The sequence below is a fragment of the Rhinoderma darwinii genome (assembly GCF_050947455.1).
Source record: "Rhinoderma darwinii isolate aRhiDar2 chromosome 5 unlocalized genomic scaffold, aRhiDar2.hap1 SUPER_5_unloc_43, whole genome shotgun sequence".
Classification (NCBI taxonomy): domain Eukaryota; kingdom Metazoa; phylum Chordata; class Amphibia; order Anura; family Rhinodermatidae; genus Rhinoderma; species Rhinoderma darwinii.
Window position 1 is genome coordinate 50,416 of NW_027461802.1, and position 27,961 is coordinate 78,376.

Below are 27,961 nucleotides of genomic sequence, written 5' to 3' on the forward strand. Positions count from 1 at the left end.
AGGCAACACTGAGTGACTGACTGAGCCTCACCGTCTTATATAAAGTTCAGACGGAACTTTGCACGTGTCATAGTGGAGCCCTCAGGATTCCAGAGCCAGCTTTCTGACATCATAATGGGGCCTCAGAGATAAAAGCCTGGGCCCAGGCAGTGTTGGTCAGTGCTGCTCAGCAGGCAGCACTGGACTGGACTGGATTACAGCTGATACAAGGTGTGAAGGAACAAGGGGTGGCTGTGGGCATGCACTTGCTGCCGCTGCCAGTGTTTATCTGCATGGCAGCAGGGCATTTGGGCGTTGCCAGGAAGGCGTTTTTATGTAGATTCCTCCTCTTTCAGCACTGCATTGTGGTGCAAGCAAAAGAAGCAAATCCTGTCTGGCTTCCTCTCCGGCCTTTATTCACCTCCCGTGTAGCTGTGAGTGTGTGAGCCTGCAGGGCCCCATGGAATTGCCTAGAAGTAGGCTGAATCGCTGCAAGGGCTGAACAGCAGTATCGGGCAGGCTCGGGCAACGCGCGGCCCGTTCGGGTTATCGCTTCTCGGCCTTTTGGCTAAGATCAAGTGTAGTATCTGTTCTTATCAGTTTAATATCTGATACGTCCCCTATCTGGGGACCATATATTAAATGGATTTTTAGAACAGGGAGATGGAAATAGAGCTTGCTCTGTCCACTCCACGCATTGACCTGGTATTGCAGTATTTCCAGGACCGGTGCACCCTTTCCTTATGTGTTGACTAAAAGCAGATTCCAAAAGTGTTTTTTGTCTTTGCTATTGTTTCTGTCTTTCTGAAGGGATCTCCCCTTTTAATCCCATTATTTCAACACCTGTTGGACAATGCATGAGTGATAATGAGCTCATTGATTAAATGCAATTAATGAATAGATTGCCACCTCTTGTTGTGTGTCGTCTGTGTTTCTGTGTTTCCGGCATTTCACATTGGAACACCTCATTCACCTTCCTTGTCTTCTCTCCGCCCTCCCTTTTAGGTAAGTTAAAGAGCTGCACCTGAGCCAGCCACTGATTGATTGATTGATTGATTGATTGATTGATTGATTGATTGATTGATTGATTGATTGATGCAGCACAACAGTCAAATAGTGGAGTGGAGTAGGGGAACAGCAAACAGCCAATAAAGCAGCCCGCCCGCTCGCCTGCCCGCCACAATGGACCTACCTGTGTACACTAGATGGATGTGATGGAATGTACTGTCGTCCCTACATTTCAAGAAGAAGTAAGAATTGCAGTTGCAACAAAGCCTTGCTTGCCTACAAAGAGAGCAGCAATTTGGATTTGTTACTATGTTACCTAGAAGAATAACAAACTGTGCAAGGATGGAGGTTGTAGGAGCAAGGAGAAGTTGTCTGTAAAGTTGGTGGATGCCTATTTTCCATTTTGCAGTCCCTTGTCTCCCTCTTGTGGCCTCCTGGAGGCAACTAGCTGTGCAAAAAAAAGACAGCCTGGCGGCCGGCTGTTGCAGTGTTGCCCTCTCAGGCAACACTGAGTGACTGACTGAGCCTCACCGTCTTATATAAAGTTCAGACGGAACTTTGCACGTGTCATAGTGGAGCCCTCAGGATTCCAGAGCCAGCTTTCTGACATCATAATGGGGCCTCAGAGATAAAAGCCTGGGCCCAGGCAGTGTTGGTCAGTGCTGCTCAGCAGGCAGCACTGGACTGGACTGGATTACAGCTGATACAAGGTGTGAAGGAACAAGGGGTGGCTGTGGGCATGCACTTGCTGCCGCTGCCAGTGTTTATCTGCATGGCAGCAGGGCATTTGGGCGTTGCCAGGAAGGCGTTTTTATGTAGATTCCTCCTCTTTCAGCACTGCATTGTGGTGCAAGCAAAAGAAGCAAATCCTGTCTGGCTTCCTCTCCGGCCTTTATTCACCTCCCGTGTAGCTGTGAGTGTGTGAGCCTGCAGGGCCCCATGGAATTGCCTAGAAGTAGGCTGAATCGCTGCAAGGGCTGAACAGCAGTATCGGGCAGGCTCGGGCAACGCGCGGCCCGTTCGGGTTATCGCTTCTCGGCCTTTTGGCTAAGATCAAGTGTAGTATCTGTTCTTATCAGTTTAATATCTGATACGTCCCCTATCTGGGGACCATATATTAAATGGATTTTTAGAACAGGGAGATGGAAATAGAGCTTGCTCTGTCCACTCCACGCATTGACCTGGTATTGCAGTATTTCCAGGACCGGTGCACCCTTTCCTTATGTGTTGACTAAAAGCAGATTCCAAAAGTGTTTTTTGTCTTTGCTATTGTTTCTGTCTTTCTGAAGGGATCTCCCCTTTTAATCCCATTATTTCAACACCTGTTGGACAATGCATGAGTGATAATGAGCTCATTGATTAAATGCAATTAATTAATAGATTGCCACCTCTTGTTGTGTGTCGTCTGTGTTTCTGTGTTTCCGGCATTTCACATTGGAACACCTCATTCACCTTCCTTGTCTTCTCTCCGCTCTCCCTTTTAGGTAAGTTAAAGAGCTGCACCTGAGCCAGCCACTGATTGATTGATTGATTGATTGATTGATTGATTGATTGATTGATTGATTGATTGATTGATGCAGCACAACAGTCAAATAGTGGAGTGGAGTAGGGGAACAGCAAACAGCCAATAAAGCAGCCCGCCCGCTCGCCTGCCCGCCACAATGGACCTACCTGTGTACACTAGATGGATGTGATGGAATGTACTGTCGTCCCTACATTTCAAGAAGAAGTAAGAATTGCAGTTGCAACAAAGCCTTGCTTGCCTACAAAGAGAGCAGCAATTTGGATTTGTTACTATGTTACCTAGAAGAATAACAAACTGTGCAAGGATGGAGGTTGTAGGAGCAAGGAGAAGTTGTCTGTAAAGTTGGTGGATGCCTATTTTCCATTTTGCAGTCCCTTGTCTCCCTCTTGTGGCCTCCTGGAGGCAACTAGCTGTGCAAAAAAAAGACAGCCTGGCGGCCGGCTGTTGCAGTGTTGCCCTCTCAGGCAACACTGAGTGACTGACTGAGCCTCACCGTCTTATATAAAGTTCAGACGGAACTTTGCACGTGTCATAGTGGAGCCCTCAGGATTCCAGAGCCAGCTTTCTGACATCATAATGGGGCCTCAGAGATAAAAGCCTGGGCCCAGGCAGTGTTGGTCAGTGCTGCTCAGCAGGCAGCACTGGACTGGACTGGATTACAGCTGATACAAGGTGTGAAGGAACAAGGGGTGGCTGTGGGCATGCACTTGCTGCCGCTGCCAGTGTTTATCTGCATGGCAGCAGGGCATTTGGGCGTTGCCAGGAAGGCGTTTTTATGTAGATTCCTCCTCTTTCAGCACTGCATTGTGGTGCAAGCAAAAGAAGCAAATCCTGTCTGGCTTCCTCTCCGGCCTTTATTCACCTCCCGTGTAGCTGTGAGTGTGTGAGCCTGCAGGGCCCCATGGAATTGCCTAGAAGTAGGCTGAATCGCTGCAAGGGCTGAACAGCAGTATCGGGCAGGCTCGGGCAACGCGCGGCCCGTTCGGGTTATCGCTTCTCGGCCTTTTGGCTAAGATCAAGTGTAGTATCTGTTCTTATCAGTTTAATATCTGATACGTCCCCTATCTGGGGACCATATATTAAATGGATTTTTAGAACAGGGAGATGGAAATAGAGCTTGCTCTGTCCACTCCACGCATTGACCTGGTATTGCAGTATTTCCAGGACCGGTGCACCCTTTCCTTATGTGTTGACTAAAAGCAGATTCCAAAAGTGTTTTTTGTCTTTGCTATTGTTTCTGTCTTTCTGAAGGGATCTCCCCTTTTAATCCCATTATTTCAACACCTGTTGGACAATGCATGAGTGATAATGAGCTCATTGATTAAATGCAATTAATGAATAGATTGCCACCTCTTGTTGTGTGTCGTCTGTGTTTCTGTGTTTCCGGCATTTCACATTGGAACACCTCATTCACCTTCCTTGTCTTCTCTCCGCCCTCCCTTTTAGGTAAGTTAAAGAGCTGCACCTGAGCCAGCCACTGATTGATTGATTGATTGATTGATTGATTGATTGATTGATTGATTGATTGATTGATGCAGCACAACAGTCAAATAGTGGAGTGGAGTAGGGGAACAGCAAACAGCCAATAAAGCAGCCCGCCCGCTCGCCTGCCCGCCACAATGGACCTACCTGTGTACACTAGATGGATGTGATGGAATGTACTGTCGTCCCTACATTTCAAGAAGAAGTAAGAATTGCAGTTGCAACAAAGCCTTGCTTGCCTACAAAGAGAGCAGCAATTTGGATTTGTTACTATGTTACCTAGAAGAATAACAAACTGTGCAAGGATGGAGGTTGTAGGAGCAAGGAGAAGTTGTCTGTAAAGTTGGTGGATGCCTATTTTCCATTTTGCAGTCCCTTGTCTCCCTCTTGTGGCCTCCTGGAGGCAACTAGCTGTGCAAAAAAAAGACAGCCTGGCAGCCGGCTGTTGCAGTGTTGCCCTCTCAGGCAACACTGAGTGACTGACTGAGCCTCACCGTCTTATATAAAGTTCAGACGGAACTTTGCACGTGTCATAGTGGAGCCCTCAGGATTCCAGAGCCAGCTTTCTGACATCATAATGGGGCCTCAGAGATAAAAGCCTGGGCCCAGGCAGTGTTGGTCAGTGCTGCTCAGCAGGCAGCACTGGACTGGACTGGATTACAGCTGATACAAGGTGTGAAGGAACAAGGGGTGGCTGTGGGCATGCACTTGCTGCCGCTGCCAGTGTTTATCTGCATGGCAGCAGGGCATTTGGGCGTTGCCAGGAAGGCGTTTTTATGTAGATTCCTCCTCTTTCAGCACTGCATTGTGGTGCAAGCAAAAGAAGCAAATCCTGTCTGGCTTCCTCTCCGGCCTTTATTCACCTCCCGTGTAGCTGTGAGTGTGTGAGCCTGCAGGGCCCCATGGAATTGCCTAGAAGTAGGCTGAATCGCTGCAAGGGCTGAACAGCAGTATCGGGCAGGCTCGGGCAACGCGCGGCCCGTTCGGGTTATCGCTTCTCGGCCTTTTGGCTAAGATCAAGTGTAGTATCTGTTCTTATCAGTTTAATATCTGATACGTCCCCTATCTGGGGACCATATATTAAATGGATTTTTAGAACAGGGAGATGGAAATAGAGCTTGCTCTGTCCACTCCACGCATTGACCTGGTATTGCAGTATTTCCAGGACCGGTGCACCCTTTCCTTATGTGTTGACTAAAAGCAGATTCCAAAAGTGTTTTTTGTCTTTGCTATTGTTTCTGTCTTTCTGAAGGGATCTCCCCTTTTAATCCCATTATTTCAACACCTGTTGGACAATGCATGAGTGATAATGAGCTCATTGATTAAATGCAATTAATGAATAGATTGCCACCTCTTGTTGTGTGTCGTCTGTGTTTCTGTGTTTCCGGCATTTCACATTGGAACACCTCATTCACCTTCCTTGTCTTCTCTCCGCCCTCCCTTTTAGGTAAGTTAAAGAGCTGCACCTGAGCCAGCCACTGATTGATTGATTGATTGATTGATTGATTGATTGATTGATGATTGATTGATGCAGCACAACAGTCAAATAGTGGAGTGGAGTAGGGGAACAGCAAACAGCCAATAAAGCAGCCCGCCCGCTCGCCTGCCCGCCACAATGGACCTACCTGTGTACACTAGATGGATGTGATGGAATGTACTGTCGTCCCTACATTTCAAGAAGAAGTAAGAATTGCAGTTGCAACAAAGCCTTGCTTGCCTACAAAGAGAGCAGCAATTTGGATTTGTTACTATGTTACCTAGAAGAATAACAAACTGTGCAAGGATGGAGGTTGTAGGAGCAAGGAGAAGTTGTCTGTAAAGTTGGTGGATGCCTATTTTCCATTTTGCAGTCCCTTGTCTCCCTCTTGTGGCCTCCTGGAGGCAACTAGCTGTGCAAAAAAAAGACAGCCTGGCGGCCGGCTGTTGCAGTGTTGCCCTCTCAGGCAACACTGAGTGACTGACTGAGCCTCACCGTCTTATATAAAGTTCAGACGGAACTTTGCACGTGTCATAGTGGAGCCCTCAGGATTCCAGAGCCAGCTTTCTGACATCATAATGGGGCCTCAGAGATAAAAGCCTGGGCCCAGGCAGTGTTGGTCAGTGCTGCTCAGCAGGCAGCACTGGACTGGACTGGATTACAGCTGATACAAGGTGTGAAGGAACAAGGGGTGGCTGTGGGCATGCACTTGCTGCCGCTGCCAGTGTTTATCTGCATGGCAGCAGGGCATTTGGGCGTTGCCAGGAAGGCGTTTTTATGTAGATTCCTCCTCTTTCAGCACTGCATTGTGGTGCAAGCAAAAGAAGCAAATCCTGTCTGGCTTCCTCTCCGGCCTTTATTCACCTCCCGTGTAGCTGTGAGTGTGTGAGCCTGCAGGGCCCCATGGAATTGCCTAGAAGTAGGCTGAATCGCTGCAAGGGCTGAACAGCAGTATCGGGCAGGCTCGGGCAACGCGCGGCCCGTTCGGGTTATCGCTTCTCGGCCTTTTGGCTAAGATCAAGTGTAGTATCTGTTCTTATCAGTTTAATATCTGATACGTCCCCTATCTGGGGACCATATATTAAATGGATTTTTAGAACAGGGAGATGGAAATAGAGCTTGCTCTGTCCACTCCACGCATTGACCTGGTATTGCAGTATTTCCAGGACCGGTGCACCCTTTCCTTATGTGTTGACTAAAAGCAGATTCCAAAAGTGTTTTTTGTCTTTGCTATTGTTTCTGTCTTTCTGAAGGGATCTCCCCTTTTAATCCCATTATTTCAACACCTGTTGGACAATGCATGAGTGATAATGAGCTCATTGATTAAATGCAATTAATGAATAGATTGCCACCTCTTGCTGTGTGTCGTCTGTGTTTCTGTGTTTCCGGCATTTCACATTGGAACACCTCATTCACCTTCCTTGTCTTCTCTCCGCCCTCCCTTTTAGGTAAGTTAAAGAGCTGCACCTGAGCCAGCCACTGATTGATTGATTGATTGATTGATTGATTGATTGATTGATTGATTGATTGATTGATTGATTGATGCAGCACAACAGTCAAATAGTGGAGTGGAGTAGGGGAACAGCAAACAGCCAATAAAGCAGCCCGCCCGCTCGCCTGCCCGCCACAATGGACCTACCTGTGTACACTAGATGGATGTGATGGAATGTACTGTCGTCCCTACATTTCAAGAAGAAGTAAGAATTGCAGTTGCAACAAAGCCTTGCTTGCCTACAAAGAGAGCAGCAATTTGGATTTGTTACTATGTTACCTAGAAGAATAACAAACTGTGCAAGGATGGAGGTTGTAGGAGCAAGGAGAAGTTGTCTGTAAAGTTGGTGGATGCCTATTTTCCATTTTGCAGTCCCTTGTCTCCCTCTTGTGGCCTCCTGGAGGCAACTAGCTGTGCAAAAAAAAGACAGCCTGGCGGCCGGCTGTTGCAGTGTTGCCCTCTCAGGCAACACTGAGTGACTGACTGAGCCTCACCGTCTTATATAAAGTTCAGACGGAACTTTGCACGTGTCATAGTGGAGCCCTCAGGATTCCAGAGCCAGCTTTCTGACATCATAATGGGGCCTCAGAGATAAAAGCCTGGGCCCAGGCAGTGTTGGTCAGTGCTGCTCAGCAGGCAGCACTGGACTGGACTGGATTACAGCTGATACAAGGTGTGAAGGAACAAGGGGTGGCTGTGGGCATGCACTTGCTGCCGCTGCCAGTGTTTATCTGCATGGCAGCAGGGCATTTGGGCGTTGCCAGGAAGGCGTTTTTATGTAGATTCCTCCTCTTTCAGCACTGCATTGTGGTGCAAGCAAAAGAAGCAAATCCTGTCTGGCTTCCTCTCCGGCCTTTATTCACCTCCCGTGTAGCTGTGAGTGTGTGAGCCTGCAGGGCCCCATGGAATTGCCTAGAAGTAGGCTGAATCGCTGCAAGGGCTGAACAGCAGTATCGGGCAGGCTCGGGCAACGCGCGGCCCGTTCGGGTTATCGCTTCTCGGCCTTTTGGCTAAGATCAAGTGTAGTATCTGTTCTTATCAGTTTAATATCTGATACGTCCCCTATCTGGGGACCATATATTAAATGGATTTTTAGAACAGGGAGATGGAAATAGAGCTTGCTCTGTCCACTCCACGCATTGACCTGGTATTGCAGTATTTCCAGGACCGGTGCACCCTTTCCTTATGTGTTGACTAAAAGCAGATTCCAAAAGTGTTTTTTGTCTTTGCTATTGTTTCTGTCTTTCTGAAGGGATCTCCCCTTTTAATCCCATTATTTCAACACCTGTTGGACAATGCATGAGTGATAATGAGCTCATTGATTAAATGCAATTAATGAATAGATTGCCACCTCTTGTTGTGTGTCGTCTGTGTTTCTGTGTTTCCGGCATTTCACATTGGAACACCTCATTCACCTTCCTTGTCTTCTCTCCGCCCTCCCTTTTAGGTAAGTTAAAGAGCTGCACCTGAGCCAGCCACTGATTGATTGATTGATTGATTGATTGATTGATTGATTGATTGATTGATTGATTGATTGATTGATGCAGCACAACAGTCAAATAGTGGAGTGGAGTAGGGGAACAGCAAACAGCCAATAAAGCAGCCCGCCCGCTCGCCTGCCCGCCACAATGGACCTACCTGTGTACACTAGATGGATGTGATGGAATGTACTGTCGTCCCTACATTTCAAGAAGAAGTAAGAATTGCAGTTGCAACAAAGCCTTGCTTGCCTACAAAGAGAGCAGCAATTTGGATTTGTTACTATGTTACCTAGAAGAATAACAAACTGTGCAAGGATGGAGGTTGTAGGAGCAAGGAGAAGTTGTCTGTAAAGTTGGTGGATGCCTATTTTCCATTTTGCAGTCCCTTGTCTCCCTCTTGTGGCCTCCTGGAGGCAACTAGCTGTGCAAAAAAAAGACAGCCTGGCGGCCGGCTGTTGCAGTGTTGCCCTCTCAGGCAACACTGAGTGACTGACTGAGCCTCACCGTCTTATATAAAGTTCAGACGGAACTTTGCACGTGTCATAGTGGAGCCCTCAGGATTCCAGAGCCAGCTTTCTGACATCATAATGGGGCCTCAGAGATAAAAGCCTGGGCCCAGGCAGTGTTGGTCAGTGCTGCTCAGCAGGCAGCACTGGACTGGACTGGATTACAGCTGATACAAGGTGTGAAGGAACAAGGGGTGGCTGTGGGCATGCACTTGCTGCCGCTGCCAGTGTTTATCTGCATGGCAGCAGGGCATTTGGGCGTTGCCAGGAAGGCGTTTTTATGTAGATTCCTCCTCTTTCAGCACTGCATTGTGGTGCAAGCAAAAGAAGCAAATCCTGTCTGGCTTCCTCTCCGGCCTTTATTCACCTCCCGTGTAGCTGTGAGTGTGTGAGCCTGCAGGGCCCCATGGAATTGCCTAGAAGTAGGCTGAATCGCTGCAAGGGCTGAACAGCAGTATCGGGCAGGCTCGGGCAACGCGCGGCCCGTTCGGGTTATCGCTTCTCGGCCTTTTGGCTAAGATCAAGTGTAGTATCTGTTCTTATCAGTTTAATATCTGATACGTCCCCTATCTGGGGACCATATATTAAATGGATTTTTAGAACAGGGAGATGGAAATAGAGCTTGCTCTGTCCACTCCACGCATTGACCTGGTATTGCAGTATTTCCAGGACCGGTGCACCCTTTCCTTATGTGTTGACTAAAAGCAGATTCCAAAAGTGTTTTTTGTCTTTGCTATTGTTTCTGTCTTTCTGAAGGGATCTCCCCTTTTAATCCCATTATTTCAACACCTGTTGGACAATGCATGAGTGATAATGAGCTCATTGATTAAATGCAATTAATGAATAGATTGCCACCTCTTGTTGTGTGTCGTCTGTGTTTCTGTGTTTCCGGCATTTCACATTGGAACACCTCATTCACCTTCCTTGTCTTCTCTCCGCCCTCCCTTTTAGGTAAGTTAAAGAGCTGCACCTGAGCCAGCCACTGATTGATTGATTGATTGATTGATTGATTGATTGATTGATTGATTGATTGATTGATCAGCACAACAGTCAAATAGTGGAGTGGAGTAGGGGAACAGCAAACAGCCAATAAAGCAGCCCGCCCGCTCGCCTGCCCGCCACAATGGACCTACCTGTGTACACTAGATGGATGTGATGGAATGTACTGTCGTCCCTACATTTCAAGAAGAAGTAAGAATTGCAGTTGCAACAAAGCCTTGCTTGCCTACAAAGAGAGCAGCAATTTGGATTTGTTACTATGTTACCTAGAAGAATAACAAACTGTGCAAGGATGGAGGTTGTAGGAGCAAGGAGAAGTTGTCTGTAAAGTTGGTGGATGCCTATTTTCCATTTTGCAGTCCCTTGTCTCCCTCTTGTGGCCTCCTGGAGGCAACTAGCTGTGCAAAAAAAAGACAGCCTGGCGGCCGGCTGTTGCAGTGTTGCCCTCTCAGGCAACACTGAGTGACTGACTGAGCCTCACCGTCTTATATAAAGTTCAGACGGAACTTTGCACGTGTCATAGTGGAGCCCTCAGGATTCCAGAGCCAGCTTTCTGACATCATAATGGGGCCTCAGAGATAAAAGCCTGGGCCCAGGCAGTGTTGGTCAGTGCTGCTCAGCAGGCAGCACTGGACTGGACTGGATTACAGCTGATACAAGGTGTGAAGGAACAAGGGGTGGCTGTGGGCATGCACTTGCTGCCGCTGCCAGTGTTTATCTGCATGGCAGCAGGGCATTTGGGCGTTGCCAGGAAGGCGTTTTTATGTAGATTCCTCCTCTTTCAGCACTGCATTGTGGTGCAAGCAAAAGAAGCAAATCCTGTCTGGCTTCCTCTCCGGCCTTTATTCACCTCCCGTGTAGCTGTGAGTGTGTGAGCCTGCAGGGCCCCATGGAATTGCCTAGAAGTAGGCTGAATCGCTGCAAGGGCTGAACAGCAGTATCGGGCAGGCTCGGGCAACGCGCGGCCCGTTCGGGTTATCGCTTCTCGGCCTTTTGGCTAAGATCAAGTGTAGTATCTGTTCTTATCAGTTTAATATCTGATACGTCCCCTATCTGGGGACCATATATTAAATGGATTTTTAGAACAGGGAGATGGAAATAGAGCTTGCTCTGTCCACTCCACGCATTGACCTGGTATTGCAGTATTTCCAGGACCGGTGCACCCTTTCCTTATGTGTTGACTAAAAGCAGATTCCAAAAGTGTTTTTTGTCTTTGCTATTGTTTCTGTCTTTCTGAAGGGATCTCCCCTTTTAATCCCATTATTTCAACACCTGTTGGACAATGCATGAGTGATAATGAGCTCATTGATTAAATGCAATTAATTAATAGATTGCCACCTCTTGTTGTGTGTCGTCTGTGTTTCTGTGTTTCCGGCATTTCACATTGGAACACCTCATTCACCTTCCTTGTCTTCTCTCCGCTCTCCCTTTTAGGTAAGTTAAAGAGCTGCACCTGAGCCAGCCACTGATTGATTGATTGATTGATTGATTGATTGATTGATTGATTGATTGATTGATTGATTGATGCAGCACAACAGTCAAATAGTGGAGTGGAGTAGGGGAACAGCAAACAGCCAATAAAGCAGCCCGCCCGCTCGCCTGCCCGCCACAATGGACCTACCTGTGTACACTAGATGGATGTGATGGAATGTACTGTCGTCCCTACATTTCAAGAAGAAGTAAGAATTGCAGTTGCAACAAAGCCTTGCTTGCCTACAAAGAGAGCAGCAATTTGGATTTGTTACTATGTTACCTAGAAGAATAACAAACTGTGCAAGGATGGAGGTTGTAGGAGCAAGGAGAAGTTGTCTGTAAAGTTGGTGGATGCCTATTTTCCATTTTGCAGTCCCTTGTCTCCCTCTTGTGGCCTCCTGGAGGCAACTAGCTGTGCAAAAAAAAGACAGCCTGGCGGCCGGCTGTTGCAGTGTTGCCCTCTCAGGCAACACTGAGTGACTGACTGAGCCTCACCGTCTTATATAAAGTTCAGACGGAACTTTGCACGTGTCATAGTGGAGCCCTCAGGATTCCAGAGCCAGCTTTCTGACATCATAATGGGGCCTCAGAGATAAAAGCCTGGGCCCAGGCAGTGTTGGTCAGTGCTGCTCAGCAGGCAGCACTGGACTGGACTGGATTACAGCTGATACAAGGTGTGAAGGAACAAGGGGTGGCTGTGGGCATGCACTTGCTGCCGCTGCCAGTGTTTATCTGCATGGCAGCAGGGCATTTGGGCGTTGCCAGGAAGGCGTTTTTATGTAGATTCCTCCTCTTTCAGCACTGCATTGTGGTGCAAGCAAAAGAAGCAAATCCTGTCTGGCTTCCTCTCCGGCCTTTATTCACCTCCCGTGTAGCTGTGAGTGTGTGAGCCTGCAGGGCCCCATGGAATTGCCTAGAAGTAGGCTGAATCGCTGCAAGGGCTGAACAGCAGTATCGGGCAGGCTCGGGCAACGCGCGGCCCGTTCGGGTTATCGCTTCTCGGCCTTTTGGCTAAGATCAAGTGTAGTATCTGTTCTTATCAGTTTAATATCTGATACGTCCCCTATCTGGGGACCATATATTAAATGGATTTTTAGAACAGGGAGATGGAAATAGAGCTTGCTCTGTCCACTCCACGCATTGACCTGGTATTGCAGTATTTCCAGGACCGGTGCACCCTTTCCTTATGTGTTGACTAAAAGCAGATTCCAAAAGTGTTTTTTGTCTTTGCTATTGTTTCTGTCTTTCTGAAGGGATCTCCCCTTTTAATCCCATTATTTCAACACCTGTTGGACAATGCATGAGTGATAATGAGCTCATTGATTAAATGCAATTAATGAATAGATTGCCACCTCTTGTTGTGTGTCGTCTGTGTTTCTGTGTTTCCGGCATTTCACATTGGAACACCTCATTCACCTTCCTTGTCTTCTCTCCGCCCTCCCTTTTAGGTAAGTTAAAGAGCTGCACCTGAGCCAGCCACTGATTGATTGATTGATTGATTGATTGATTGATTGATTGATTGATTGATTGATTGATGCAGCACAACAGTCAAATAGTGGAGTGGAGTAGGGGAACAGCAAACAGCCAATAAAGCAGCCCGCCCGCTCGCCTGCCCGCCACAATGGACCTACCTGTGTACACTAGATGGATGTGATGGAATGTACTGTCGTCCCTACATTTCAAGAAGAAGTAAGAATTGCAGTTGCAACAAAGCCTTGCTTGCCTACAAAGAGAGCAGCAATTTGGATTTGTTACTATGTTACCTAGAAGAATAACAAACTGTGCAAGGATGGAGGTTGTAGGAGCAAGGAGAAGTTGTCTGTAAAGTTGGTGGATGCCTATTTTCCATTTTGCAGTCCCTTGTCTCCCTCTTGTGGCCTCCTGGAGGCAACTAGCTGTGCAAAAAAAAGACAGCCTGGCAGCCGGCTGTTGCAGTGTTGCCCTCTCAGGCAACACTGAGTGACTGACTGAGCCTCACCGTCTTATATAAAGTTCAGACGGAACTTTGCACGTGTCATAGTGGAGCCCTCAGGATTCCAGAGCCAGCTTTCTGACATCATAATGGGGCCTCAGAGATAAAAGCCTGGGCCCAGGCAGTGTTGGTCAGTGCTGCTCAGCAGGCAGCACTGGACTGGACTGGATTACAGCTGATACAAGGTGTGAAGGAACAAGGGGTGGCTGTGGGCATGCACTTGCTGCCGCTGCCAGTGTTTATCTGCATGGCAGCAGGGCATTTGGGCGTTGCCAGGAAGGCGTTTTTATGTAGATTCCTCCTCTTTCAGCACTGCATTGTGGTGCAAGCAAAAGAAGCAAATCCTGTCTGGCTTCCTCTCCGGCCTTTATTCACCTCCCGTGTAGCTGTGAGTGTGTGAGCCTGCAGGGCCCCATGGAATTGCCTAGAAGTAGGCTGAATCGCTGCAAGGGCTGAACAGCAGTATCGGGCAGGCTCGGGCAACGCGCGGCCCGTTCGGGTTATCGCTTCTCGGCCTTTTGGCTAAGATCAAGTGTAGTATCTGTTCTTATCAGTTTAATATCTGATACGTCCCCTATCTGGGGACCATATATTAAATGGATTTTTAGAACAGGGAGATGGAAATAGAGCTTGCTCTGTCCACTCCACGCATTGACCTGGTATTGCAGTATTTCCAGGACCGGTGCACCCTTTCCTTATGTGTTGACTAAAAGCAGATTCCAAAAGTGTTTTTTGTCTTTGCTATTGTTTCTGTCTTTCTGAAGGGATCTCCCCTTTTAATCCCATTATTTCAACACCTGTTGGACAATGCATGAGTGATAATGAGCTCATTGATTAAATGCAATTAATGAATAGATTGCCACCTCTTGTTGTGTGTCGTCTGTGTTTCTGTGTTTCCGGCATTTCACATTGGAACACCTCATTCACCTTCCTTGTCTTCTCTCCGCCCTCCCTTTTAGGTAAGTTAAAGAGCTGCACCTGAGCCAGCCACTGATTGATTGATTGATTGATTGATTGATTGATTGATTGATTGATTGATTGATTGATGCAGCACAACAGTCAAATAGTGGAGTGGAGTAGGGGAACAGCAAACAGCCAATAAAGCAGCCCGCCCGCTCGCCTGCCCGCCACAATGGACCTACCTGTGTACACTAGATGGATGTGATGGAATGTACTGTCGTCCCTACATTTCAAGAAGAAGTAAGAATTGCAGTTGCAACAAAGCCTTGCTTGCCTACAAAGAGAGCAGCAATTTGGATTTGTTACTATGTTACCTAGAAGAATAACAAACTGTGCAAGGATGGAGGTTGTAGGAGCAAGGAGAAGTTGTCTGTAAAGTTGGTGGATGCCTATTTTCCATTTTGCAGTCCCTTGTCTCCCTCTTGTGGCCTCCTGGAGGCAACTAGCTGTGCAAAAAAAAGACAGCCTGGCGGCCGGCTGTTGCAGTGTTGCCCTCTCAGGCAACACTGAGTGACTGACTGAGCCTCACCGTCTTATATAAAGTTCAGACGGAACTTTGCACGTGTCATAGTGGAGCCCTCAGGATTCCAGAGCCAGCTTTCTGACATCATAATGGGGCCTCAGAGATAAAAGCCTGGGCCCAGGCAGTGTTGGTCAGTGCTGCTCAGCAGGCAGCACTGGACTGGACTGGATTACAGCTGATACAAGGTGTGAAGGAACAAGGGGTGGCTGTGGGCATGCACTTGCTGCCGCTGCCAGTGTTTATCTGCATGGCAGCAGGGCATTTGGGCGTTGCCAGGAAGGCGTTTTTATGTAGATTCCTCCTCTTTCAGCACTGCATTGTGGTGCAAGCAAAAGAAGCAAATCCTGTCTGGCTTCCTCTCCGGCCTTTATTCACCTCCCGTGTAGCTGTGAGTGTGTGAGCCTGCAGGGCCCCATGGAATTGCCTAGAAGTAGGCTGAATCGCTGCAAGGGCTGAACAGCAGTATCGGGCAGGCTCGGGCAACGCGCGGCCCGTTCGGGTTATCGCTTCTCGGCCTTTTGGCTAAGATCAAGTGTAGTATCTGTTCTTATCAGTTTAATATCTGATACGTCCCCTATCTGGGGACCATATATTAAATGGATTTTTAGAACAGGGAGATGGAAATAGAGCTTGCTCTGTCCACTCCACGCATTGACCTGGTATTGCAGTATTTCCAGGACCGGTGCACCCTTTCCTTATGTGTTGACTAAAAGCAGATTCCAAAAGTGTTTTTTGTCTTTGCTATTGTTTCTGTCTTTCTGAAGGGATCTCCCCTTTTAATCCCATTATTTCAACACCTGTTGGACAATGCATGAGTGATAATGAGCTCATTGATTAAATGCAATTAATGAATAGATTGCCACCTCTTGTTGTGTGTCGTCTGTGTTTCTGTGTTTCCGGCATTTCACATTGGAACACCTCATTCACCTTCCTTGTCTTCTCTCCGCCCTCCCTTTTAGGTAAGTTAAAGAGCTGCACCTGAGCCAGCCACTGATTGATTGATTGATTGATTGATTGATTGATTGATTGATTGATTGATTGATGCAGCACAACAGTCAAATAGTGGAGTGGAGTAGGGGAACAGCAAACAGCCAATAAAGCAGCCCGCCCGCTCGCCTGCCCGCCACAATGGACCTACCTGTGTACACTAGATGGATGTGATGGAATGTACTGTCGTCCCTACATTTCAAGAAGAAGTAAGAATTGCAGTTGCAACAAAGCCTTGCTTGCCTACAAAGAGAGCAGCAATTTGGATTTGTTACTATGTTACCTAGAAGAATAACAAACTGTGCAAGGATGGAGGTTGTAGGAGCAAGGAGAAGTTGTCTGTAAAGTTGGTGGATGCCTATTTTCCATTTTGCAGTCCCTTGTCTCCCTCTTGTGGCCTCCTGGAGGCAACTAGCTGTGCAAAAAAAAGACAGCCTGGCGGCCGGCTGTTGCAGTGTTGCCCTCTCAGGCAACACTGAGTGACTGACTGAGCCTCACCGTCTTATATAAAGTTCAGACGGAACTTTGCACGTGTCATAGTGGAGCCCTCAGGATTCCAGAGCCAGCTTTCTGACATCATAATGGGGCCTCAGAGATAAAAGCCTGGGCCCAGGCAGTGTTGGTCAGTGCTGCTCAGCAGGCAGCACTGGACTGGACTGGATTACAGCTGATACAAGGTGTGAAGGAACAAGGGGTGGCTGTGGGCATGCACTTGCTGCCGCTGCCAGTGTTTATCTGCATGGCAGCAGGGCATTTGGGCGTTGCCAGGAAGGCGTTTTTATGTAGATTCCTCCTCTTTCAGCACTGCATTGTGGTGCAAGCAAAAGAAGCAAATCCTGTCTGGCTTCCTCTCCGGCCTTTATTCACCTCCCGTGTAGCTGTGAGTGTGTGAGCCTGCAGGGCCCCATGGAATTGCCTAGAAGTAGGCTGAATCGCTGCAAGGGCTGAACAGCAGTATCGGGCAGGCTCGGGCAACGCGCGGCCCGTTCGGGTTATCGCTTCTCGGCCTTTTGGCTAAGATCAAGTGTAGTATCTGTTCTTATCAGTTTAATATCTGATACGTCCCCTATCTGGGGACCATATATTAAATGGATTTTTAGAACAGGGAGATGGAAATAGAGCTTGCTCTGTCCACTCCACGCATTGACCTGGTATTGCAGTATTTCCAGGACCGGTGCACCCTTTCCTTATGTGTTGACTAAAAGCAGATTCCAAAAGTGTTTTTTGTCTTTGCTATTGTTTCTGTCTTTCTGAAGGGATCTCCCCTTTTAATCCCATTATTTCAACACCTGTTGGACAATGCATGAGTGATAATGAGCTCATTGATTAAATGCAATTAATTAATAGATTGCCACCTCTTGTTGTGTGTCGTCTGTGTTTCTGTGTTTCCGGCATTTCACATTGGAACACCTCATTCACCTTCCTTGTCTTCTCTCCGCTCTCCCTTTTAGGTAAGTTAAAGAGCTGCACCTGAGCCAGCCACTGATTGATTGATTGATTGATTGATTGATTGATTGATTGATTGATTGATTGATTGATGCAGCACAACAGTCAAATAGTGGAGTGGAGTAGGGGAACAGCAAACAGCCAATAAAGCAGCCCGCCCGCTCGCCTGCCCGCCACAATGGACCTACCTGTGTACACTAGATGGATGTGATGGAATGTACTGTCGTCCCTACATTTCAAGAAGAAGTAAGAATTGCAGTTGCAACAAAGCCTTGCTTGCCTACAAAGAGAGCAGCAATTTGGATTTGTTACTATGTTACCTAGAAGAATAACAAACTGTGCAAGGATGGAGGTTGTAGGAGCAAGGAGAAGTTGTCTGTAAAGTTGGTGGATGCCTATTTTCCATTTTGCAGTCCCTTGTCTCCCTCTTGTGGCCTCCTGGAGGCAACTAGCTGTGCAAAAAAAAGACAGCCTGGCGGCCGGCTGTTGCAGTGTTGCCCTCTCAGGCAACACTGAGTGACTGACTGAGCCTCACCGTCTTATATAAAGTTCAGACGGAACTTTGCACGTGTCATAGTGGAGCCCTCAGGATTCCAGAGCCAGCTTTCTGACATCATAATGGGGCCTCAGAGATAAAAGCCTGGGCCCAGGCAGTGTTGGTCAGTGCTGCTCAGCAGGCAGCACTGGACTGGACTGGATTACAGCTGATACAAGGTGTGAAGGAACAAGGGGTGGCTGTGGGCATGCACTTGCTGCCGCTGCCAGTGTTTATCTGCATGGCAGCAGGGCATTTGGGCGTTGCCAGGAAGGCGTTTTTATGTAGATTCCTCCTCTTTCAGCACTGCATTGTGGTGCAAGCAAAAGAAGCAAATCCTGTCTGGCTTCCTCTCCGGCCTTTATTCACCTCCCGTGTAGCTGTGAGTGTGTGAGCCTGCAGGGCCCCATGGAATTGCCTAGAAGTAGGCTGAATCGCTGCAAGGGCTGAACAGCAGTATCGGGCAGGCTCGGGCAACGCGCGGCCCGTTCGGGTTATCGCTTCTCGGCCTTTTGGCTAAGATCAAGTGTAGTATCTGTTCTTATCAGTTTAATATCTGATACGTCCCCTATCTGGGGACCATATATTAAATGGATTTTTAGAACAGGGAGATGGAAATAGAGCTTGCTCTGTCCACTCCACGCATTGACCTGGTATTGCAGTATTTCCAGGACCGGTGCACCCTTTCCTTATGTGTTGACTAAAAGCAGATTCCAAAAGTGTTTTTTGTCTTTGCTATTGTTTCTGTCTTTCTGAAGGGATCTCCCCTTTTAATCCCATTATTTCAACACCTGTTGGACAATGCATGAGTGATAATGAGCTCATTGATTAAATGCAATTAATGAATAGATTGCCACCTCTTGTTGTGTGTCGTCTGTGTTTCTGTGTTTCCGGCATTTCACATTGGAACACCTCATTCACCTTCCTTGTCTTCTCTCCGCCCTCCCTTTTAGGTAAGTTAAAGAGCTGCACCTGAGCCAGCCACTGATTGATTGATTGATTGATTGATTGATTGATTGATTGATTGATTGATGCAGCACAACAGTCAAATAGTGGAGTGGAGTAGGGGAACAGCAAACAGCCAATAAAGCAGCCCGCCCGCTCGCCTGCCCGCCACAATGGACCTACCTGTGTACACTAGATGGATGTGATGGAATGTACTGTCGTCCCTACATTTCAAGAAGAAGTAAGAATTGCAGTTGCAACAAAGCCTTGCTTGCCTACAAAGAGAGCAGCAATTTGGATTTGTTACTATGTTACCTAGAAGAATAACAAACTGTGCAAGGATGGAGGTTGTAGGAGCAAGGAGAAGTTGTCTGTAAAGTTGGTGGATGCCTATTTTCCATTTTGCAGTCCCTTGTCTCCCTCTTGTGGCCTCCTGGAGGCAACTAGCTGTGCAAAAAAAAGACAGCCTGGCAGCCGGCTGTTGCAGTGTTGCCCTCTCAGGCAACACTGAGTGACTGACTGAGCCTCACCGTCTTATATAAAGTTCAGACGGAACTTTGCACGTGTCATAGTGGAGCCCTCAGGATTCCAGAGCCAGCTTTCTGACATCATAATGGGGCCTCAGAGATAAAAGCCTGGGCCCAGGCAGTGTTGGTCAGTGCTGCTCAGCAGGCAGCACTGGACTGGACTGGATTACAGCTGATACAAGGTGTGAAGGAACAAGGGGTGGCTGTGGGCATGCACTTGCTGCCGCTGCCAGTGTTTATCTGCATGGCAGCAGGGCATTTGGGCGTTGCCAGGAAGGCGTTTTTATGTAGATTCCTCCTCTTTCAGCACTGCATTGTGGTGCAAGCAAAAGAAGCAAATCCTGTCTGGCTTCCTCTCCGGCCTTTATTCACCTCCCGTGTAGCTGTGAGTGTGTGAGCCTGCAGGGCCCCATGGAATTGCCTAGAAGTAGGCTGAATCGCTGCAAGGGCTGAACAGCAGTATCGGGCAGGCTCGGGCAACGCGCGGCCCGTTCGGGTTATCGCTTCTCGGCCTTTTGGCTAAGATCAAGTGTAGTATCTGTTCTTATCAGTTTAATATCTGATACGTCCCCTATCTGGGGACCATATATTAAATGGATTTTTAGAACAGGGAGATGGAAATAGAGCTTGCTCTGTCCACTCCACGCATTGACCTGGTATTGCAGTATTTCCAGGACCGGTGCACCCTTTCCTTATGTGTTGACTAAAAGCAGATTCCAAAAGTGTTTTTTGTCTTTGCTATTGTTTCTGTCTTTCTGAAGGGATCTCCCCTTTTAATCCCATTATTTCAACACCTGTTGGACAATGCATGAGTGATAATGAGCTCATTGATTAAATGCAATTAATGAATAGATTGCCACCTCTTGTTGTGTGTCGTCTGTGTTTCTGTGTTTCCGGCATTTCACATTGGAACACCTCATTCACCTTCCTTGTCTTCTCTCCGCCCTCCCTTTTAGGTAAGTTAAAGAGCTGCACCTGAGCCAGCCACTGATTGATTGATTGATTGATTGATTGATTGATTGATTGATTGATTGATGCAGCACAACAGTCAAATAGTGGAGTGGAGTAGGGGAACAGCAAACAGCCAATAAAGCAGCCCGCCCGCTCGCCTGCCCGCCACAATGGACCTACCTGTGTACACTAGATGGATGTGATGGAATGTACTGTCGTCCCTACATTTCAAGAAGAAGTAAGAATTGCAGTTGCAACAAAGCCTTGCTTGCCTACAAAGAGAGCAGCAATTTGGATTTGTTACTATGTTACCTAGAAGAATAACAAACTGTGCAAGGATGGAGGTTGTAGGAGCAAGGAGAAGTTGTCTGTAAAGTTGGTGGATGCCTATTTTCCATTTTGCAGTCCCTTGTCTCCCTCTTGTGGCCTCCTGGAGGCAACTAGCTGTGCAAAAAAAAGACAGCCTGGCGGCCGGCTGTTGCAGTGTTGCCCTCTCAGGCAACACTGAGTGACTGACTGAGCCTCACCGTCTTATATAAAGTTCAGACGGAACTTTGCACGTGTCATAGTGGAGCCCTCAGGATTCCAGAGCCAGCTTTCTGACATCATAATGGGGCCTCAGAGATAAAAGCCTGGGCCCAGGCAGTGTTGGTCAGTGCTGCTCAGCAGGCAGCACTGGACTGGACTGGATTACAGCTGATACAAGGTGTGAAGGAACAAGGGGTGGCTGTGGGCATGCACTTGCTGCCGCTGCCAGTGTTTATCTGCATGGCAGCAGGGCATTTGGGCGTTGCCAGGAAGGCGTTTTTATGTAGATTCCTCCTCTTTCAGCACTGCATTGTGGTGCAAGCAAAAGAAGCAAATCCTGTCTGGCTTCCTCTCCGGCCTTTATTCACCTCCCGTGTAGCTGTGAGTGTGTGAGCCTGCAGGGCCCCATGGAATTGCCTAGAAGTAGGCTGAATCGCTGCAAGGGCTGAACAGCAGTATCGGGCAGGCTCGGGCAACGTGCGGCCCGTTCGGGTTATCGCTTCTCGGCCTTTTGGCTAAGATCAAGTGTAGTATCTGTTCTTATCAGTTTAATATCTGATACGTCCCCTATCTGGGGACCATATATTAAATGGATTTTTAGAACAGGGAGATGGAAATAGAGCTTGCTCTGTCCACTCCACGCATTGACCTGGTATTGCAGTATTTCCAGGACCGGTGCACCCTTTCCTTATGTGTTGACTAAAAGCAGATTCCAAAAGTGTTTTTTGTCTTTGCTATTGTTTCTGTCTTTCTGAAGGGATCTCCCCTTTTAATCCCATTATTTCAACACCTGTTGGACAATGCATGAGTGATAATGAGCTCATTGATTAAATGCAATTAATTAATAGATTGCCACCTCTTGTTGTGTGTCGTCTGTGTTTCTGTGTTTCCGGCATTTCACATTGGAACACCTCATTCACCTTCCTTGTCTTCTCTCCGCCCTCCCTTTTAGGTAAGTTAAAGAGCTGCACCTGAGCCAGCCACTGATTGATTGATTGATTGATTGATTGATTGATTGATTGATTGATTGATTGATTGATTGATTGATGCAGCACAACAGTCAAATAGTGGAGTGGAGTAGGGGAACAGCAAACAGCCAATAAAGCAGCCCGCCCGCTCGCCTGCCCGCCACAATGGACCTACCTGTGTACACTAGATGGATGTGATGGAATGTACTGTCGTCCCTACATTTCAAGAAGAAGTAAGAATTGCAGTTGCAACAAAGCCTTGCTTGCCTACAAAGAGAGCAGCAATTTGGATTTGTTACTATGTTACCTAGAAGAATAACAAACTGTGCAAGGATGGAGGTTGTAGGAGCAAGGAGAAGTTGTCTGTAAAGTTGGTGGATGCCTATTTTCCATTTTGCAGTCCCTTGTCTCCCTCTTGTGGCCTCCTGGAGGCAACTAGCTGTGCAAAAAAAAGACAGCCTGGCGGCCGGCTGTTGCAGTGTTGCCCTCTCAGGCAACACTGAGTGACTGACTGAGCCTCACCGTCTTATATAAAGTTCAGACGGAACTTTGCACGTGTCATAGTGGAGCCCTCAGGATTCCAGAGCCAGCTTTCTGACATCATAATGGGGCCTCAGAGATAAAAGCCTGGGCCCAGGCAGTGTTGGTCAGTGCTGCTCAGCAGGCAGCACTGGACTGGACTGGATTACAGCTGATACAAGGTGTGAAGGAACAAGGGGTGGCTGTGGGCATGCACTTGCTGCCGCTGCCAGTGTTTATCTGCATGGCAGCAGGGCATTTGGGCGTTGCCAGGAAGGCGTTTTTATGTAGATTCCTCCTCTTTCAGCACTGCATTGTGGTGCAAGCAAAAGAAGCAAATCCTGTCTGGCTTCCTCTCCGGCCTTTATTCACCTCCCGTGTAGCTGTGAGTGTGTGAGCCTGCAGGGCCCCATGGAATTGCCTAGAAGTAGGCTGAATCGCTGCAAGGGCTGAACAGCAGTATCGGGCAGGCTCGGGCAACGCGCGGCCCGTTCGGGTTATCGCTTCTCGGCCTTTTGGCTAAGATCAAGTGTAGTATCTGTTCTTATCAGTTTAATATCTGATACGTCCCCTATCTGGGGACCATATATTAAATGGATTTTTAGAACAGGGAGATGGAAATAGAGCTTGCTCTGTCCACTCCACGCATTGACCTGGTATTGCAGTATTTCCAGGACCGGTGCACCCTTTCCTTATGTGTTGACTAAAAGCAGATTCCAAAAGTGTTTTTTGTCTTTGCTATTGTTTCTGTCTTTCTGAAGGGATCTCCCCTTTTAATCCCATTATTTCAACACCTGTTGGACAATGCATGAGTGATAATGAGCTCATTGATTAAATGCAATTAATGAATAGATTGCCACCTCTTGTTGTGTGTCGTCTGTGTTTCTGTGTTTCCGGCATTTCACATTGGAACACCTCATTCACCTTCCTTGTCTTCTCTCCGCCCTCCCTTTTAGGTAAGTTAAAGAGCTGCACCTGAGCCAGCCACTTGATTGATTGATTGATTGATTGATTGATTGATTGATTGATTGATTGATTGATTGATGCAGCACAACAGTCAAATAGTGGAGTGGAGTAGGGGAACAGCAAACAGCCAATAAAGCAGCCCGCCCGCTCGCCTGCCCGCCACAATGGACCTACCTGTGTACACTAGATGGATGTGATGGAATGTACTGTCGTCCCTACATTTCAAGAAGAAGTAAGAATTGCAGTTGCAACAAAGCCTTGCTTGCCTACAAAGAGAGCAGCAATTTGGATTTGTTACTATGTTACCTAGAAGAATAACAAACTGTGCAAGGATGGAGGTTGTAGGAGCAAGGAGAAGTTGTCTGTAAAGTTGGTGGATGCCTATTTTCCATTTTGCAGTCCCTTGTCTCCCTCTTGTGGCCTCCTGGAGGCAACTAGCTGTGCAAAAAAAAGACAGCCTGGCGGCCGGCTGTTGCAGTGTTGCCCTCTCAGGCAACACTGAGTGACTGACTGAGCCTCACCGTCTTATATAAAGTTCAGACGGAACTTTGCACGTGTCATAGTGGAGCCCTCAGGATTCCAGAGCCAGCTTTCTGACATCATAATGGGGCCTCAGAGATAAAAGCCTGGGCCCAGGCAGTGTTGGTCAGTGCTGCTCAGCAGGCAGCACTGGACTGGACTGGATTACAGCTGATACAAGGTGTGAAGGAACAAGGGGTGGCTGTGGGCATGCACTTGCTGCCGCTGCCAGTGTTTATCTGCATGGCAGCAGGGCATTTGGGCGTTGCCAGGAAGGCGTTTTTATGTAGATTCCTCCTCTTTCAGCACTGCATTGTGGTGCAAGCAAAAGAAGCAAATCCTGTCTGGCTTCCTCTCCGGCCTTTATTCACCTCCCGTGTAGCTGTGAGTGTGTGAGCCTGCAGGGCCCCATGGAATTGCCTAGAAGTAGGCTGAATCGCTGCAAGGGCTGAACAGCAGTATCGGGCAGGCTCGGGCAACGCGCGGCCCGTTCGGGTTATCGCTTCTCGGCCTTTTGGCTAAGATCAAGTGTAGTATCTGTTCTTATCAGTTTAATATCTGATACGTCCCCTATCTGGGGACCATATATTAAATGGATTTTTAGAACAGGGAGATGGAAATAGAGCTTGCTCTGTCCACTCCACGCATTGACCTGGTATTGCAGTATTTCCAGGACCGGTGCACCCTTTCCTTATGTGTTGACTAAAAGCAGATTCCAAAAGTGTTTTTTGTCTTTGCTATTGTTTCTGTCTTTCTGAAGGGATCTCCCCTTTTAATCCCATTATTTCAACACCTGTTGGACAATGCATGAGTGATAATGAGCTCATTGATTAAATGCAATTAATGAATAGATTGCCACCTCTTGTTGTGTGTCGTCTGTGTTTCTGTGTTTCCGGCATTTCACATTGGAACACCTCATTCACCTTCCTTGTCTTCTCTCCGCCCTCCCTTTTAGGTAAGTTAAAGAGCTGCACCTGAGCCAGCCACTGATTGATTGATTGATTGATTGATTGATTGATTGATTGATTGATTGATTGATTGATTGATGCAGCACAACAGTCAAATAGTGGAGTGGAGTAGGGGAACAGCAAACAGCCAATAAAGCAGCCCGCCCGCTCGCCTGCCCGCCACAATGGACCTACCTGTGTACACTAGATGGATGTGATGGAATGTACTGTCGTCCCTACATTTCAAGAAGAAGTAAGAATTGCAGTTGCAACAAAGCCTTGCTTGCCTACAAAGAGAGCAGCAATTTGGATTTGTTACTATGTTACCTAGAAGAATAACAAACTGTGCAAGGATGGAGGTTGTAGGAGCAAGGAGAAGTTGTCTGTAAAGTTGGTGGATGCCTATTTTCCATTTTGCAGTCCCTTGTCTCCCTCTTGTGGCCTCCTGGAGGCAACTAGCTGTGCAAAAAAAAGACAGCCTGGCGGCCGGCTGTTGCAGTGTTGCCCTCTCAGGCAACACTGAGTGACTGACTGAGCCTCACCGTCTTATATAAAGTTCAGACGGAACTTTGCACGTGTCATAGTGGAGCCCTCAGGATTCCAGAGCCAGCTTTCTGACATCATAATGGGGCCTCAGAGATAAAAGCCTGGGCCCAGGCAGTGTTGGTCAGTGCTGCTCAGCAGGCAGCACTGGACTGGACTGGATTACAGCTGATACAAGGTGTGAAGGAACAAGGGGTGGCTGTGGGCATGCACTTGCTGCCGCTGCCAGTGTTTATCTGCATGGCAGCAGGGCATTTGGGCGTTGCCAGGAAGGCGTTTTTATGTAGATTCCTCCTCTTTCAGCACTGCATTGTGGTGCAAGCAAAAGAAGCAAATCCTGTCTGGCTTCCTCTCCGGCCTTTATTCACCTCCCGTGTAGCTGTGAGTGTGTGAGCCTGCAGGGCCCCATGGAATTGCCTAGAAGTAGGCTGAATCACTGCAAGGGCTGAACAGCAGTATCGGGCAGGCTCGGGCAACGCGCGGCCCGTTCGGGTTATCGCTTCTCGGCCTTTTGGCTAAGATCAAGTGTAGTATCTGTTCTTATCAGTTTAATATCTGATACGTCCCCTATCTGGGGACCATATATTAAATGGATTTTTAGAACAGGGAGATGGAAATAGAGCTTGCTCTGTCCACTCCACGCATTGACCTGGTATTGCAGTATTTCCAGGACCGGTGCACCCTTTCCTTATGTGTTGACTAAAAGCAGATTCCAAAAGTGTTTTTTGTCTTTGCTATTGTTTCTGTCTTTCTGAAGGGATCTCCCCTTTTAATCCCATTATTTCAACACCTGTTGGACAATGCATGAGTGATAATGAGCTCATTGATTAAATGCAATTAATGAATAGATTGCCACCTCTTGTTGTGTGTCGTCTGTGTTTCTGTGTTTCCGGCATTTCACATTGGAACACCTCATTCACCTTCCTTGTCTTCTCTCCGCCCTCCCTTTTAGGTAAGTTAAAGAGCTGCACCTGAGCCAGCCACTGATTGATTGATTGATTGATTGATTGATTGATTGATTGATTGATTGATGCAGCACAACAGTCAAATAGTGGAGTGGAGTAGGGGAACAGCAAACAGCCAATAAAGCAGCCCGCCCGCTCGCCTGCCCGCCACAATGGACCTACCTGTGTACACTAGATGGATGTGATGGAATGTACTGTCGTCCCTACATTTCAAGAAGAAGTAAGAATTGCAGTTGCAACAAAGCCTTGCTTGCCTACAAAGAGAGCAGCAATTTGGATTTGTTACTATGTTACCTAGAAGAATAACAAACTGTGCAAGGATGGAGGTTGTAGGAGCAAGGAGAAGTTGTCTGTAAAGTTGGTGGATGCCTATTTTCCATTTTGCAGTCCCTTGTCTCCCTCTTGTGGCCTCCTGGAGGCAACTAGCTGTGCAAAAAAAAGACAGCCTGGCGGCCGGCTGTTGCAGTGTTGCCCTCTCAGGCAACACTGAGTGACTGACTGAGCCTCACCGTCTTATATAAAGTTCAGACGGAACTTTGCACGTGTCATAGTGGAGCCCTCAGGATTCCAGAGCCAGCTTTCTGACATCATAATGGGGCCTCAGAGATAAAAGCCTGGGCCCAGGCAGTGTTGGTCAGTGCTGCTCAGCAGGCAGCACTGGACTGGACTGGATTACAGCTGATACAAGGTGTGAAGGAACAAGGGGTGGCTGTGGGCATGCACTTGCTGCCGCTGCCAGTGTTTATCTGCATGGCAGCAGGGCATTTGGGCGTTGCCAGGAAGGCGTTTTTATGTAGATTCCTCCTCTTTCAGCACTGCATTGTGGTGCAAGCAAAAGAAGCAAATCCTGTCTGGCTTCCTCTCCGGCCTTTATTCACCTCCCGTGTAGCTGTGAGTGTGTGAGCCTGCAGGGCCCCATGGAATTGCCTAGAAGTAGGCTGAATCGCTGCAAGGGCTGAACAGCAGTATCGGGCAGGCTCGGGCAACGCGCGGCCCGTTCGGGTTATCGCTTCTCGGCCTTTTGGCTAAGATCAAGTGTAGTATCTGTTCTTATCAGTTTAATATCTGATACGTCCCCTATCTGGGGACCATATATTAAATGGATTTTTAGAACAGGGAGATGGAAATAGAGCTTGCTCTGTCCACTCCACGCATTGACCTGGTATTGCAGTATTTCCAGGACCGGTGCACCCTTTCCTTATGTGTTGACTAAAAGCAGATTCCAAAAGTGTTTTTTGTCTTTGCTATTGTTTCTGTCTTTCTGAAGGGATCTCCCCTTTTAATCCCATTATTTCAACACCTGTTGGACAATGCATGAGTGATAATGAGCTCATTGATTAAATGCAATTAATGAATAGATTGCCACCTCTTGTTGTGTGTCGTCTGTGTTTCTGTGTTTCCGGCATTTCACATTGGAACACCTCATTCACCTTCCTTGTCTTCTCTCCGCCCTCCCTTTTAGGTAAGTTAAAGAGCTGCACCTGAGCCAGCCACTGATTGATTGATTGATTGATTGATTGATTGATTGATTGATTGATTGATTGATTGATTGCAGCACAACAGTCAAATAGTGGAGTGGAGTAGGGGAACAGCAAACAGCCAATAAAGCAGCCCGCCCGCTCGCCTGCCCGCCACAATGGACCTACCTGTGTACACTAGATGGATGTGATGGAATGTACTGTCGTCCCTACATTTCAAGAAGAAGTAAGAATTGCAGTTGCAACAAAGCCTTGCTTGC

The 27,961-nt window shown here is 47.7% G+C and overlaps 19 non-coding genes across 19 annotated transcripts; all 19 read left to right on the top strand.

Moving 5' to 3' along the window:
* Positions 1-527: 527 nt before the first annotated feature.
* Positions 528-718, top strand: LOC142693590 (U2 spliceosomal RNA). The gene has a single exon (XR_012861916.1). It is a non-coding gene; the product is annotated as a U2 spliceosomal RNA (small nuclear RNA).
* Positions 719-2,014: 1,296 nt separating this feature from the next.
* Positions 2,015-2,205, top strand: LOC142693591 (U2 spliceosomal RNA). The gene has a single exon (XR_012861917.1). It is a non-coding gene; the product is annotated as a U2 spliceosomal RNA (small nuclear RNA).
* A 1,296-nt stretch (positions 2,206-3,501) lies between these two features.
* On the top strand, positions 3,502-3,692 carry LOC142693593 (U2 spliceosomal RNA). Its single transcript, XR_012861919.1, has one exon. It is a non-coding gene; the product is annotated as a U2 spliceosomal RNA (small nuclear RNA).
* A 1,292-nt stretch (positions 3,693-4,984) lies between these two features.
* LOC142693594 (U2 spliceosomal RNA) lies at positions 4,985-5,175 on the top strand. The gene has a single exon (XR_012861920.1). It is a non-coding gene; the product is annotated as a U2 spliceosomal RNA (small nuclear RNA).
* A 1,287-nt stretch (positions 5,176-6,462) lies between these two features.
* LOC142693595 (U2 spliceosomal RNA) lies at positions 6,463-6,653 on the top strand. The gene has a single exon (XR_012861921.1). It is a non-coding gene; the product is annotated as a U2 spliceosomal RNA (small nuclear RNA).
* A 1,300-nt stretch (positions 6,654-7,953) lies between these two features.
* LOC142693596 (U2 spliceosomal RNA) lies at positions 7,954-8,144 on the top strand. The gene has a single exon (XR_012861922.1). It is a non-coding gene; the product is annotated as a U2 spliceosomal RNA (small nuclear RNA).
* Positions 8,145-9,444: 1,300 nt separating this feature from the next.
* On the top strand, positions 9,445-9,635 carry LOC142693597 (U2 spliceosomal RNA). The gene has a single exon (XR_012861923.1). It is a non-coding gene; the product is annotated as a U2 spliceosomal RNA (small nuclear RNA).
* A 1,291-nt stretch (positions 9,636-10,926) lies between these two features.
* LOC142693598 (U2 spliceosomal RNA) lies at positions 10,927-11,117 on the top strand. Its single transcript, XR_012861924.1, has one exon. It is a non-coding gene; the product is annotated as a U2 spliceosomal RNA (small nuclear RNA).
* Positions 11,118-12,413: 1,296 nt separating this feature from the next.
* Positions 12,414-12,604, top strand: LOC142693599 (U2 spliceosomal RNA). Its single transcript, XR_012861925.1, has one exon. It is a non-coding gene; the product is annotated as a U2 spliceosomal RNA (small nuclear RNA).
* A 1,292-nt stretch (positions 12,605-13,896) lies between these two features.
* Positions 13,897-14,087, top strand: LOC142693601 (U2 spliceosomal RNA). The gene has a single exon (XR_012861926.1). It is a non-coding gene; the product is annotated as a U2 spliceosomal RNA (small nuclear RNA).
* Positions 14,088-15,379: 1,292 nt separating this feature from the next.
* On the top strand, positions 15,380-15,570 carry LOC142693602 (U2 spliceosomal RNA). Its single transcript, XR_012861927.1, has one exon. It is a non-coding gene; the product is annotated as a U2 spliceosomal RNA (small nuclear RNA).
* A 1,288-nt stretch (positions 15,571-16,858) lies between these two features.
* On the top strand, positions 16,859-17,049 carry LOC142693603 (U2 spliceosomal RNA). The gene has a single exon (XR_012861928.1). It is a non-coding gene; the product is annotated as a U2 spliceosomal RNA (small nuclear RNA).
* A 1,292-nt stretch (positions 17,050-18,341) lies between these two features.
* LOC142693605 (U2 spliceosomal RNA) lies at positions 18,342-18,532 on the top strand. The gene has a single exon (XR_012861930.1). It is a non-coding gene; the product is annotated as a U2 spliceosomal RNA (small nuclear RNA).
* A 1,284-nt stretch (positions 18,533-19,816) lies between these two features.
* Positions 19,817-20,007, top strand: LOC142693606 (U2 spliceosomal RNA). The gene has a single exon (XR_012861931.1). It is a non-coding gene; the product is annotated as a U2 spliceosomal RNA (small nuclear RNA).
* Positions 20,008-21,291: 1,284 nt separating this feature from the next.
* LOC142693607 (U2 spliceosomal RNA) lies at positions 21,292-21,482 on the top strand. Its single transcript, XR_012861932.1, has one exon. It is a non-coding gene; the product is annotated as a U2 spliceosomal RNA (small nuclear RNA).
* A 1,300-nt stretch (positions 21,483-22,782) lies between these two features.
* LOC142693608 (U2 spliceosomal RNA) lies at positions 22,783-22,973 on the top strand. The gene has a single exon (XR_012861933.1). It is a non-coding gene; the product is annotated as a U2 spliceosomal RNA (small nuclear RNA).
* A 1,293-nt stretch (positions 22,974-24,266) lies between these two features.
* Positions 24,267-24,457, top strand: LOC142693609 (U2 spliceosomal RNA). The gene has a single exon (XR_012861934.1). It is a non-coding gene; the product is annotated as a U2 spliceosomal RNA (small nuclear RNA).
* Positions 24,458-25,753: 1,296 nt separating this feature from the next.
* Positions 25,754-25,944, top strand: LOC142693441 (U2 spliceosomal RNA). The gene has a single exon (XR_012861782.1). It is a non-coding gene; the product is annotated as a U2 spliceosomal RNA (small nuclear RNA).
* A 1,284-nt stretch (positions 25,945-27,228) lies between these two features.
* LOC142693442 (U2 spliceosomal RNA) lies at positions 27,229-27,419 on the top strand. Its single transcript, XR_012861783.1, has one exon. It is a non-coding gene; the product is annotated as a U2 spliceosomal RNA (small nuclear RNA).
* Positions 27,420-27,961: the final 542 nt, after the last annotated feature.